The 12,876-nt window shown below is 34.1% G+C and overlaps 1 long non-coding RNA gene across 1 annotated transcript in view; it reads left to right on the top strand.

The window, feature by feature from the left end:
* LOC136042139 (uncharacterized) overlaps nucleotides 1–2,148 on the top strand; it is a 41,625-nt gene extending 39,477 nt beyond the window's left edge. The window contains exon 2 of the long non-coding RNA XR_010621184.1: nucleotides 1,891–2,148. This is a non-coding gene — a long non-coding RNA (uncharacterized LOC136042139). The remainder of the gene's footprint in view (nucleotides 1–1,890) is intronic.
* The last annotated feature ends 10,728 nt before the right edge of the window (nucleotides 2,149–12,876 follow it).

The following is a 12,876-nucleotide window of genomic DNA, read 5'->3' as shown; positions in this document are numbered from 1 at the left end:
TATAATTGTCTTCATCCTGCCGAATCATTAGTCTATAGGAATAATAAAGCATTGCACTGCATTTCTTATTCATTTCTTTGTTAGTGGCTCGATTCATCAATTTAATATTAAAGTGATAGCCGTCGGCTCCATCTAAAAAAATAATAGGATATTGTAGGGCATCGTAGCATCGATGAGTTTCAGCGATTCTTACCAACTGAGCGTTTCGCTTATGAAGAATAATATCTCGAGGTAAAAACTGATCACCGACCATAACGACTGCCATTTCGTTGATAGTTGGAGAATTGTATCTACGCATATGTTGGCCAGGAGGCATTTTGTCAGCGGAAATAACAATTTTATGCGTATCAGTAGGCATCAAATCGATAGCTGTTTTGAACAGATGCACTAAATAATTATTTTCGTGGAAAAGATGTTGCAATTGGGAAACGATTGTACTTTCAACGTTGGGAGAAATTTCGCAACGTGTATTCAATTCAGAATTTCTATCGCTGGTGAAGTACAATTGTAAAAAATTTTGATTCTCGCCTATAAATGGTAGAAGGGACCCTGCTCTATGATAAATTTGACCTTTTACTTTGAAAGTAGGCATAAATTGATCTGTATTTTCGATTTGGGCACCAAACGACGTCATTTGGAAACATGAGTTATATTTTCTGATCTGTGATAAAAAAAAACGCTTAGATTCTGACGTAGTTCCAGTAAGCAAAGTCTTCAATGGCTTTGGTGGTGCAGCCAATAGAGGAAGTTTAACTTTTCCTGAGGCGCAACACATTCCCATTGTTTCACCATTGAATTTCAAGGCCTTGCAATACGAACAAATTTAAGACATAGTCCCGATTTGAACATATCTACTATAATCGTCGACTGGGCTGTACCTGAATGCCAGGCGATAATTTTCAGGTTGCTCGTGTGATTCCTCGGCACGCTTTTTTTTCTTACTTTCCTTATCAGCTGCAAGCCTGTTTTCTTGCTGTTCTTGTGATTCCTCGGCACGCCTTCTTTTTTCACTATCTCTATTAGCAGCAAGTCTGGTTTCACGTTGCTCTGGTAGTTCCTAGAAACGCCTTCGTTGGCGTAAATTGCACATTCATAATCTAGCATTATCTCTTGAAGCCGCAAGTCTGTTTTCACGTTGGTCTTGTCATTCCTCGACACGACTTCTTTTTTCACTTTTTCTTTCAGCAGCAAGTCTGGTTTCGCGTTGCTCTGGTAGTTCCTCGACACGCCTTCGCTTACGTAAATTGCACATTCCTAATCTGGCCCTTTCTCTTTGAATCGCAAGCCTGGTTTTGCTTTTTGGTAACATTCCATAACATTGACAGTTGGAGAAATCTCCACGTGCCAAGCTTGCTAAAGTTCAACAATTTATAATAAACCTCAAATTTTAAGTATCTTTTTTAAGGTTTTCAAATTACATTAATCTATTGTCAAAATTTTTCGAAATATTTATGCAATTCCCAGTTTTTATATTTAAACCCTCAACACAAAAATACATACAACTTATTTATATATATATATATATAGAAGATATAATCTGGCGTAACAGACAAATTGTAGCAAACATAACACACAGACAACTTATTTATATATATATAGAATAGACAAGTTGTCCTTCTGTCTGTCTGTCTGTCGAGTGACGTCATTGTATAACGTCTGAATTATTTCATCATATACCAATTCAAAAACGAATATATTAAAGCCGAAGTAGCTGAGTTGGTAAAGCGTTATGTTCCAGGTTCCAGGTCCGAGAGGTTCCAGGTTCGAAACTTGGCTTTGGCATTAATACAAAAGAAGGAAAAAACTAAAAAAGGTAAAAACTATAAAACAAAAGTAAAAAGAAAATACTAAAAAAAACTGAAAAGCTAAAATACTAAAAAAATAAAAAAGGTAAAAAACTAAAAACTAAAAAAGAAACTAAAGAAAAGCTAAAAACTACAAAAAAACTGAAAGAAAAAAACAACTAAAAACTAATAAAAAAAACTAAAAAAAAAAAAACTTAAAAAGAAAAAAAAACAAAAAAAAGGAAAAAAACTGAAAAATAAAGGAGAAAAAGAAAACTAAAAACCGGGACAAAGGGAATGTAAATGACGACTGGGACACTCAAAGAGAAATTACAGACTGGGACACTGGGACACAAATTACGACCGGGAAATATAAATGACGACCGGGACACTCTAAGATAAATTACAGACCGGGACACTGGGACACAAATGACGACCGGGACACCGGTACACAGGGAATATAAATGACGACTGGGACGCTCAAAGAGAAATTACAGACTGGGACACTGGGACACAAATGACGACCGGGATACTGGGAATATAAATGACGACCGAGACACAGGGACACAACTACAAGGGGGGTTCCGGGGGTACAGGGGGATATATAAATGACGACGGGGACACAGGGAATATTCTATTAGCAATCACCATTAACAAAGCTCAAGGGCAATCATTAGAATAATCAGGTATAGATATGAATATGTAGTGTTTTTCCCATGGACAACCAAAGACAATGGGACATCGAAGAATGTTGTATATTCGGAAGTTTTACGTAGTTAAAAACATATATATATATATATATATATATATATATATATATATATATATATATATATATATATATATATATATATATATATATATATATATATATATATATATCTTTCAATATTCACAGGTGGGACACAGGGACACAACTGCAATGGCGCATAACAACTTACGCGTGGGGGAGGGCTTGGGGTTTTACTATCTTGAATTTTTTGTTTCCATTTGCCTTAATATTTTTTTTAGGCTTCGGATATGTCGGATGAAACCTACATAGTCACAATTTATAGTGAACTATATAAACCCTTCCTATAGCTTTATCTAAGTGTCTTTTTTAAAAGTCTATATTCGTTCTTTATTATAGTTAAAAAAAAATTGAAGCTTAGTAAACACTACTTTGGAAATGTCAAGAGCAAAAAGGGTAAATTGAAATTTGAAACCATATTGGCCAAAACGAATTATAAACTTAGTAACATAAGAAAAGGTATCTTACTAGACAAATATTTCTAATCCACTGCTTTAAAACTGAAATTACATACGGAATTGGTCCTGGATCCTGGTTATTCCAGAAAGATTTTGAAAGAAATGTTCCTAATAGGTTGCTAGCTGCCACTGCAGCCCATATGTGAAGTGGCAGCTGTGAAGCCTTTTTTGGGGGATTTTACAGCATGCAATTATCCGGTCAAGTCACTGCTCAATTATTAATCCAAGTACGTTTTTGCAATAGAAGAACTACCCCAGCAGCAGCCATATTGCACTGTTAACCCTAAAGTTTCCCTTTCAGTGGGACATAATAGATTAATCTGGTTCAAAATCGCTATGAACATAACCTGAGCATAAAACGTACTTTTGATGCTTCAGTCTTCATCCCCCCATCTTCTACAATACTACAGATTAAAGTTAATCTGCATTTTCCGATATACGTACTTTTTGCATTACTAAATAAAAAAGTACTACTTTACATCTGCTGTTTCGAAGGTTTTGGCCCCCCATAAAAAATTCCTGCGTACGTGCCTGCTAAAATATGATGAAAATATAGTGTTTTAGTAACAAAATTACGGAAACTGCAACAGAGAATTATGGAAAGCATGCCATCCAGGACCAATTATATCAAATACCTAGTCTAATCACCACAAAATACTAAATGTTTAATAAAAATATACCTGCATAGATATACCGTTTATCTCGCTCATGCTAAGCTGATAATCTCCGAGTGGACATAGAAAAACAGTTTCATTACAGATCAAGAACAGTGTTGTCACTCTCTGAGTCAAGTTGAAATTCACAACATGAGATATGACACTCTTTAATGGAGAAGGTAGAAACGCAAGTTACTCTATGTATACCTTTGAGGCGGCTATTAGTGATCGTTTGGCAGATTATTGAACCATTTTGCAATTTACCGTTTGCCAAAAAACTTGGTTGATGTGACGCACATTACTCTACATATACCTTTGCTGTGGCTATTAGTGATCGTTTGGTAGATTACTGAACCATTTGGCAATTTATCATTTGCCAAAAAACTTGGTTGATGTGACGCACATTACTCTATGTATACCTTTGCTGAGGCTATTAGTGATCGTTTGGAAGATTATTGAACCATTTTGCCATTTACCATTTGCCAAAAAACTTGGTTGATGTGACGCACATTACTCTACATATACCTTTGCTGTGGCTATAAGTGATCGTTTGGTAGATTACTGAACCATTTGGCAATTTATCATTTGCCAAAAAACTTGGTTGATGTGACGCACATTACTCTATGTATACCTTTGCTGAGGCTATTAGTGATCGTTTGGATGATTATTGAACCATTTTGCTATTTACCATTTGCCAAAAAAATTGGTTGATGTGACGCACATTACTCTACGTATACCTTTGCTGTGGCTATTAGTGATCGTTTGGCAGATTACTGAACCATTTTGCCATTTATCATCTTGGTTAATGTGACGAACATTACTCTATGTATACCTTTGCTGTGGCTATTGGTGATCATTTGGCAGATCATTGAACCATTTTGCAATTTACTATTTGCCAAAAAACTTTGTTAATGTGACGGACATTACTTTAAGTATACCTTTGCTGTGGCTATTGGTGACCATTTGGCAGATCATTGAAGCATTTTGTAATTTACCATTTGCCAAAAAACTTGGTTAATGTGACGCACATTACTCTATGTATGCCTTCGCTGAGGCTATTAGTGATCGTTTGGAAGATTATTGAACCAATTTGCCATTAACCATTTGCCAAAAAACTTGGTTGATGTGACGCACATCAACCAAAGGTATACTCTATGTATACCTTTGCTGTGGCTATTAGTGATCGTTTGGCGAATTACTGAACCATTTTGCCATTTACCATTTGCCAAAAAACTTAGCTGATGTGACGCACATTACTCTATGTATACCTTTCCTCTGGCTATTAGTGATCGTTTGGCAGACTATTGAACCATTTTGCAATTTACCATTTGCCAAAAAACTTGGTTGATGTGACGAACATTAATCTATGTATACCTTTGACGTGACTATTAGTGATCGTTTGGCAGATCATTGAACCATTTTGCAATTTACCATTTTCCAAAAAACTTGGTTAATGTGACGAACATGACTCTATGTATACCTTTGCTGTGGCTATTAGTAATCGTTTGGCAGATTATCGAACCATTTTGCCCTTTACCATTTGCCAAAAAACTTGGTTGATTTGACGCACATTACTCCATGTATACCTTGTGTATACACTAAAATATTTCCGTAATTACCAAAAAAGCGTTTAGAGTGTTATAAAATAAAATATGAACGAAAATATATTCACCATTTAATTACTCATTGAAATATGTATATTCCCAAGGACCTCTTTCCCGAAATTTAGAAAACCCTTAGTGATCCTTTAACAGATTAGGGAACGTTTTACGAATATTTTTACATAAATTCATTTTTTAAATTATCGACAAACGTTCAATTGCTCGAAAAAAATGTGTACGAGCATATACTCAAATATTTAATAAGGTTATGCTTATTAAAGTTCTAGTAGTGATAAAAAATACATTTCGATATTTGAAATAAATACTACTAATACTGCTAACAACTCACTGCAGTACAAAGCCACCTGAAACCAAAACAGCTAAGCACGCTCCTCCTCCATCCCAGTATATTCAAAGCCTTCATTTTGCACCATCTAAAAAATTTCCATTATCCCACTCTGCTATAAACTTGACTCTTTATTGCCACTCATGAGTTACAGAATTATAATTTAAAGTAAGCTTGATAAGGAGCGCGAGGAAAATTATTTTGAAAAAGAAATCAAAATCAGATTTTTTTTTTTTATTTTGCTCCGCTCCCTTTTGATCTTATTGCACCTCTTACAATTAAAAAAAAAAGTTAAAGTAGTATTTCTTGGGGAATTATTTTTGTTTTAGTTTTTCTTATTCTTGGGGTGGGGGGCTGCGAATGGGTTATAGGTCTGGAGGGAGGAGCGGGTTGAAGGGGTTGGGGTGGATAGAGCTGTATTTTGATGGTGGTTTCTACCCTGGGGGTTTTTGAGAGCAGGTGATTGTCTTTTCTTTCTTTTTTTTATTGTTATTCTAATGAGTCCGGGATGCTTCTAGAAACATTTATGTAGTTATTATTTTTTTTTTTAATTTAGGATGTCTTTAGGAATGTTTATATAGTTAAGTGCTACGCGTAAGCAAAATCTAAGTTTTTCCCTAGCATAGTGAATTATATTTTTGTTCATTATGTTAAAAAAAAGTCAAAGTCAAGTCAAAAAAGTCGAAGTCACACATTTACTTTCTATTAGACAAATCATTTATTTTCTATTACACAAATCCCCTAAAAAACAACAATGTTTTAAAAACCACCCCGCTTCGCAAAAAAAGCAAACCCAAATTTTATGACAGGCAAAAAAGGTAAAGATATCAACTTCTTCTCCACTGTGCCAAAGAAAGGCTCAAAAAAAATATTTTGAACAGTAAAAGTTGTTTAAAGATTAAATTTGTTCCGCCTCATTGGGACACAACAATCCGGAAATACCGTTTCGATAGCCTAAAGAAGTTAGGATTTTAAATTTCCCCTCTTTGTTGTTAAGAAATGAAGATTTTTGCCTCCCAGTTGCCTTTTGTGGTAATACGGACAGATTCCTTTGAAAAATCAAAATTTAATTAAATACTTTAAGGCAGTATACGTCATCATTAAAATCTGATAGAGACCACACAAAGTAACTGAAACTTTGTTTCAGACTTGTCTGCAAAATGAAATAGTATTAACAATTAAAAACTTATAAATAACTGAACTGTTGAAAACCAATTACAAAAAAAAAATACCTTTCATACCACCGCCAACCCGAACAAGCAGTCCCAGCCCCAAATCCATCACTACGTAAGGGTGGGCGTGCCCCCACCCGAATCCACCAGTGGCTGTAGAGCACCATCTGGGAGGGGATAAGTTTGTCGTTTTTTTCTATTTTTTTCGTTGAAAATATCCCTAAAAAGATATTTTAATAAGATACTTTTTACAAACATGTTTTTCAAATCTAAGGGACGCAGGCAAACCCCACCTCCCAAAATTGACGTCACTGATAATTTAATATGTCTAACATTACTCTATACAAACGTTTTCATTTTGAATAAAGAAAGAAAACTAAAACAGTTTTTTGTTTATAATGTAGCAAAATAAACAAATAAATCAAATGTTGTAGGAAAAAGTGATTCGCGTGAAACCCTTGGCACCTTTTACCTTTCCATGTTTATCTGGTGAAAACTTTTCTGTATCGGAATGGAGAAAACGAAAGCCACCTATATCTTTGGGGCACCAACAATCATCAAATTCAAGAAAATTTTTGTCTACTGTCACAAGATCTAAACCCTGAAGAGATAAAAGTCTCGTATAAGAACTAATTAGTCAAATCGTAAATTCATAAACAATTTATTGTGTAAAAACCCGTAGTTTTTTTGTTATTTCTAATTCTAAAAGTCAAAACTTAAAGCGAGCATCAATTGGCATATTCAAGAGTAGGGGTCCCAACCAGAGAATCTTCTCTTGAGGCTAGTGTGAGGCAAAAATTGGAGCGCATCTAAACCCCCTCCCACAGCCCTTTTTTCTCAAAATCGCCTGACCGAATTTTGAAATAGCCATGTTGTTCAGCATAATTGAAAGACCGAATAACTATGCCTTTAGAGATATCTTGCCCCCCTCCACAGTCCCTGAGAAAAGATTTAAGTTACAAAATTTTCCCACTGTTTACGTATATTCTTTATTATTGGGAAGTATGCCTGCATTTTTTTTTGGGGGGGGGGCAAATTTCCTGCTGGTGGGATTTTCCACAGCGATGATTTTCCAAGGGGATGAAAATTTCCAGTGAGTGAATTTTTCAGGGCAAATTTTAAACTAGGTAAAGAGTTGAAAGCGACGGTTTTCAGGAAGCCTATCAGTAGTATAAAGGATCTAAGTGTGTATAAATGATCTAAAGCATTTACGATTTATCAAAAGAGTTTACAAGTTATCTAAAGAATGTATGAGTTATTTAAGGCGTTTATAAATGATCTAAAGCATTTTTAACTCATCTATGGTATTTGTTAATGATCTAAAGCGTTTAAAGTGATCGAAAGCATTCATAAATGATCTAAAGTGTTTATAGGTGAACTAAAGGGCTTATAAGTAATATTTAGCGGTTATAATCAATCTGAAATATTTACACAGGACATTTATAAGGCATTAATTAAAGCTAAGGCTTGTTGATTAAAGCTAAAGCATTTATAACCATTCTAAATTGTTTATAACTATACTACAGCACTTTTAAACCGCATAAAATATTTACAAGTGAATTCTGAGGGGAACATTTAATATGGGGTCCCCAAAGGTTTGATCCTTTTCATGACACTTAAAACTGATCTAAACCGTGTATAAGTGGTCTAGAGCGTTTATATTAATACTTTATATCACTTGTAAGTGCATTGGATTACTTACAAGCACTCTTTTAAACGCTTATAACACTTTTAATCAATTGTAAACGTTTTTGGTCACTAATGAACACTTTGGATCACCTACAACTCCTTAAAGAAAATTTTGATCACTTGAAACGTTTGGGACAGCCTATAAAAGGTTTAGAATGCTTATAAAGGGTTTGAACACTAATACACGCTTAAAAATCATATAAACGCTCTAGATTGCTTATAAATTCTTTAAAACACTAACATGCATCTAAAGAGTAAGATCACTTATACACACCTTAGATTACTTACTAACACCAAAAGTCTCTTTAAACAATTTTGATCACTTGTTAACGCAAATGCTTTATTACGATTATAAGCCCTTTTGATCAATTGTGACCATTTTAGAACGCTCATGAACACTTTAGATTACTTATAAGTGCTTTAGAACGATTATAAGCATCTTTGATCATCTGTAGCCGCTTCAGATCGCTAATGAACACTAATTGTGCTTTAAATGAACGCTAATGAATACGGTTGTGGAATCTGGGGCTTTTTATGTTAATGTTTGAGTAGGGAGGGGGCACTGTAATTAATTTTGCGCCGTAGTTAATCATCATTTTATCGTCAGATTTTTTATATTTTCATCCGAACTTTTTTTAAACAGTAGATAAAGCACCGTGAGGCTAGCTATTCGACTTTCCTTGTCTTCACCGCATGCAACATCTTTGACAGCAATACCACCCAGGGAACTCAAGCTATCCACATGTTTGATTTTTGTTACCTAATACATAGTTTTCATCTTTATATTCTCTTAGTCTAGGCAGCGTAGTCTTCTTTATATTAATTTTAAACCAGTAATTAATCATCATTTTATCATCATATTTTGAAAATATTCATCTGAACTTTTTAAACACTGGAAAAAGAACCTTGAGGCTAGCTATTCCACTTTCCACGTCTTTGCTGCAAGTGATATCTTTGCTAACAACCCACAAAGTTGTTTCAGTAGACCTTTTTCCAGCCATAGATTTAATTGTCCATTTTTTTCATCCTTACCTAAGAAAGTTTTTTTCACGGCTTTTGCTGTAATTGTTTAGACTCATACAGGTTATGTACAGGTATACCATCAACACAGAAATACTATAAACTATTTTGTGGAAGGAATGCTTTTTGTGATATTAGGCACTCTCTTTAAATTATATTCAAATTTAATTATGTATCCATTTTGAAAAACGAAGTAAAATTGACAATTGGACAAAATTGTTCCAAAAGTAAAAAAAAAGGAACTTATTCCAACCATAGATTTAAGTGTCCCTTTTGTTCCTCCTTACCTCAGAAAGTTTTTTTCGTGGCTTTTGCTTTAGCAGTTTAGATTCATACATTATCTCATTTCTTAAGGTTTTATAGAAAACAAATATGTCTTTTCCAGTTTCCAACCACAGATCACTGTTCAAAATTCCATTTACAGATCAATGTGATTTTCTTTCTAAACGCCTGTAAATTTCCGTTTTTTGGATCTACCTCTCGATATGTTTTTCATACTGATATGTTTTTTCATAGTACTATAAACGCTATAGACAATTTATAGATTTTATAGATCTCATGTAAAAATTTTTGATCACTTAAAAACGTTTTGGATATCCTCTAAATGATCTAGAACCCTTATAAAGACTTACACCTATACAATCTTTATAAATGCTCTAGATAGCTTACAATCTCTTTAAAACAAGATTTAAATGCTCTACGTCATTTATAAATCCTTTTGAGGACTTACGAACACTTTACATCCCTTAAAAACGCTTTATATCACTTTTAAACTCGTTAGATCTGTTTCAAACACTTTAAGTCTCTTTTAAACACTTTACATCACTTCTTTGGTTACAAACTCATACAAAAAACTTACAAACTTTTTAAAACAATCCCGAAATCAGTTCTAAACGCTTTAGACTACTTATAAACGCCAAATCCACTTAAATTTTTTCCGATTACTTGTAAGCGCTTTTGAAGATTTATAAATGCCTTAAAACGATTATAAGCACTTTTGATCAACTGTAAACGTTTTAGATCTCTAATAAACACTTTAGATCACTTATCAAGGCTTATAAAATGCTTTTGATTATTCAGATAACGCATAAAAGTTTATATCATTTTTGAATGCTTAAGAACACTTTTAAATGGTTTAAAACAATTATAACGCTTATATACGTTTATGGTTATAAACAATATCAATCTATAAACGTTTATGGTATTACCGTCATTTACGACTGCATCTCGCAAATGAAATAATGAATGTATTGTTTAGAGCGAAGCTTGGTCTGATTCAGCCGGATAAATAGCAAACGTTCAGATTCAATTTTTGCATACATATCAACGACGTATTGTTGAAGCAATTGACGGCATTTTAAAATATAATTGTCTTCATCCTGCCGAATCATTAGTCTATAGGAATAATAAAGCATTGCACTGCATTTCTTATTCATTTCTTTGTTAGTGGCTCGATTCATCAATTTAATATTAAAGTGATAGCCATCGGCTCCATCTCAAAAAATAATAGGATATTGTAGGGCATCGTAGCATCGATGAGTTTCAGCGATTCTTACCAACTGAGCGTTTCGCTTATGAAGAATATTATCTCGAGGTAAAAACTGATCACCGACCATAACGACTGCCATTTCGTTGATAGTTGGAGAATTGTATCTACGCATATGTTGGCCAGGAGGCATTTTGTCAGCGGAAATAACAATTTTATGCGTATCAGTAGGCATCAAATCGATAGCTGTTTTGAACAGATGCACTAAATAATTATTTTCGTGGAAAAGATGTTGCAATTGGGAAACGATTGTCCTTTCAACGTTGGGAGAAATTTCGCAACGTGTATTCAATTCAGAATTTCTATCGCTGGTGAAGTACAATTGTAAAAAATTATGATTCTCGCCTGAGAATGGTAGAAGGGACCCTGCTCTAAGATAAATTTGCCCTTTTACTTTGAAAGTAGGCATAAATTGATCTGTATTTTCGATTTGGGCACCAAACGACGTCATTTGGAAACATGAGTTATATTTTCTGATCTGTGATAAAAAAAAACGCTTAGATTCTGACGTAGTTCCAGTAAGCAAAGTCTTCAATGGCTTTGGTGGTGCAGCCAATAGAGGAAGTTTAACTTTTCCTGAGGCGCAACACATTCCCATTGTTTCACCATTGAATTTCAAGGCCTTGCAATACGAACAAATTTGTTAATTATATTTAATTTTAGAAAAGGAACTTAAGCTACATCCCCGGTTATTCTCTTGTTGACACTCAGCGACAATCCAAGATCCGCCTCAACTGTTTGAAAATCTTTTAAAGTTTATTTAATATGGTTCTCTGTATATAAATGGTAGTGAGTCAGCTTGTTGCTCCATATTGTTAAACATTTGAAAAGCCTATTATTGATGGTTCTACAACCACATATGAATAAAGGGAGATTTGAGAAAACAATGTGAACATATCTCAACAATTAAATTATAATTTCATGTTAAAAGATGTGGAATCTTGGATTGTTCCAAGTGATAGTTTCCTTTATGCAAAGTTAAAAAAACATAAATATATCGCAAAAAAACATAGTTTTGGTATATCACCCAACCATAGTTGTAACAGATTGACTTGTATTGTGGCCTTCTAGCAGCAAAAAATGTCTTTAAAATGTTCTAGAAAAATTTTGGAAAATCATTTCAAGAAATGAGTGAAAACCCTGTAACTAGTTAAACCTGGCAATATTTCGGTACTTCAATCGATGTTTGGTACATCGATTTCTCCGTAAAATATATATACAGGGAATAGTGATGATTCCACATATGTCTTGCTTCAGCATATTTTCAGATCTCAAAAGTCATCTGATTGGAATTTTGGCTTCCTAAGGGTTGACAACATCCAATGCCATTGAGCGGGCGAAGCGTTATCCTACCAAATGATATTCCCCGAACGAGCTGTTCCTTAAGTTGTCCCTATTTTCAGGAAAAGTTTTTTAAATCAACCTAAACGGTCATATTTTCCTAAAGATAGCTGAAATACCATTAAATCGAGGAAGGACAGTATTGGATTGAAATTTTGACTTATTCAGGGGGTTCAACTCCCACTTTTGAAGAAAGTTGCATACCTCTTCTCCCTGTTACTCTCTTTGAATTGCCAATTGAAATACCAACTATAACACTTTGAAATACCAACAAAACTAATACAGACAAGATAGAACATGAAAGTGCACAATAACAGATCCCAAGTCATCAGTTAAAAAAAAACTTCCACAATACACTTTGAAACAGCAACAAAGCTAACACAGACAAGATAAAACATGACAAAGAGCACAACAAAAGATCCTAAGTCACCTGTTTTAAACAAAAACCTTCGAAAATACACTTAAAAACACCA

Source organism: Artemia franciscana, unplaced genomic scaffold (assembly GCF_032884065.1).
Source record: "Artemia franciscana unplaced genomic scaffold, ASM3288406v1 PGA_scaffold_683, whole genome shotgun sequence".
Lineage (NCBI taxonomy): Eukaryota > Metazoa > Arthropoda > Branchiopoda > Anostraca > Artemiidae > Artemia > Artemia franciscana.
The sequence above is the reverse complement of the archived record's forward strand: the minus strand, read 5'-3'. Positions and strand labels throughout refer to the sequence as shown.